Source organism: Carlito syrichta, unplaced genomic scaffold (genome assembly GCF_000164805.1).
Source record: "Carlito syrichta isolate Samal-C Ts95f unplaced genomic scaffold, Tarsius_syrichta-2.0.1 Scaffold314837, whole genome shotgun sequence".
In the NCBI taxonomy this organism is placed as follows: Eukaryota; Metazoa; Chordata; class Mammalia; order Primates; family Tarsiidae; genus Carlito; species Carlito syrichta.
Genome location: NW_007258933.1, coordinates 528,721 through 530,677, shown reverse-complemented (window position 1 = coordinate 530,677; position 1,957 = coordinate 528,721).

The window sequence follows — 1,957 nt, the reverse complement described above, 5'->3', positions numbered from 1 at the left end:
ATAAATCAAAAAATCAGCCGGGCATGGTAGCGCATACCTGTAATTCCGGTTACTTGGAAGGCTGAGGTGGAAGGATCGCTGGAGCCCAGCAGGTCGAGGCTGCGGTGGCCAGGAGCGGCCACTGCACTCCAGTCTGGGCAACAGAGTGAGACTCCAACTCAAAAAAAACAAAAAAAAAGAATAACCATTCTGACTGGAATAAGATGGTATCTTATTCTGGTTTTAATTCACATTTTTCTGATGTTATTGATATTGAACATTTTTTTTTATATATACCTTTTGGCCATTTATATGTCTTCTTTTGAGAAATGTCTATTCAGGTCTTGCCAATTTTTAAATTGAATTATTTGGGAGTTTTTTGCTGTTGAATTATTTGAACTCATATATTCTGGTTATTAATCCCTTATCAGACAAGTAGTTCTCAACTGTTTTCTCCCATTCTGTGGGTTGTCACTTCATTTTGTTGATTGTGTCCTTTGCTGTGCAGAAACTTTTAAATTTTTATTTTGTTATTATTATTTTTTTGAGCTGGCACCTCATTCTGTCACCCAAGTTGAGTTCAGTGACACAATCATGGCTCATTGCAACCCCAAACTCCTGGACTCAAGTGATCCTCTTGAGTAGCCAGGACTATAGGCACATACCACCACCCCCCCGGCTAATCTTTTTAAAAGTGTTTTGTAAGCAGGGCACAGTGACTCATGCCTGTAATCCCAGCAGGGAGGTGGAAACAAAAGGATTGCCTGAACCCAGAGGTTTGAGACCAGCCTGGGCAATTTGGCGAGACCCTGTCTCTACAATAAATCAAAAAATTAGCCAGGTGTGGTGGCGTACACCTGTAGTTCCAGCTACTTGGAAGGCTGAAGTGGAAGGATCGCCTGAGCCCAGCAGGTCAAGGCTGTGGTGGCCTGAGCTTGCCCCTGCACTCCAGCCTAGGTGACAGAATGAGACTCCTATTCAAAAAACATGGTTTTTTTTGTAGATACAAGGTCTCATTTTACTGCCCAGGCTGGCCTAGAACTCCTGGGCTCAAGCAATTCTTCCACCTCAGCCTCCCAAAGTGCTAGGAATACAGGAACACACCACCACCTCTGGCTAATCTTTTTAAACATTTTTAGTAGAGATAAGGTCTCATTACACTACCTAGGCTAGCCTAAAACTCCTGGGCTTAAGTAATTCTTGCACCTCAGCCTCCAAATTTGCTGTGACTACAGGCATGAGCCACCATGCCCGACTGTGCAGAAGCCTTTTAGCTTGATGTGATCCCATTTGTTCATTTTTCGTTATGGTTGCCTGTGTTTTTGAGATCTTGCTCAAGAACTCTTTGCCCATATTGATGTCTGGGAGCATTTACCCTGTATTTTTTCTGGTATTTCTTATCGTTTCAGGTCTTATATTTAAGTCTTTAATTCATTTGTATTTGATTTTTTTATATGATGAGAGATAGGGGTCTAGTTTCATTCTTCTGGATGTGGATGTGCACTTTCTCAGCATCACTTATTGAGGACACTGTCCCTTCCCCATTTATGTTTTTGGTTCCCTTGTAAAAAATGAGTTCTGTTTTACTTTAGCTAGATCGAATCTTCTGCTTACTATAGTCCATCTGCAAAAAGGCAGTCATTTACAAATGCTTAAATGAGAGAAGATGATTTTGAACTTATATAATATCATAATTAACTTACATTTTAACTCTTTAAAACTCAAGCATTTATTAAGTTCACTTTTTTTTTTTTAGAGTTAGAGTCTCACTCTGTTGCCCAGACTGGAGTGCAGTGGCCGCTCCCGGCCACCGCAGCCACGACCTGCTGGGCTACGGCGATCCTTCCGCTCAGCCTTCTGAGTAGCTGGAACTACAGACGCATGCTACCACGCCCAGCTAATTTTTTAATTTATTGTAGAGATGAGGTCTCGCCAAGTTGCCCAGGCGGGTCGCGAATAAATTCACTTTTTAAAAGCT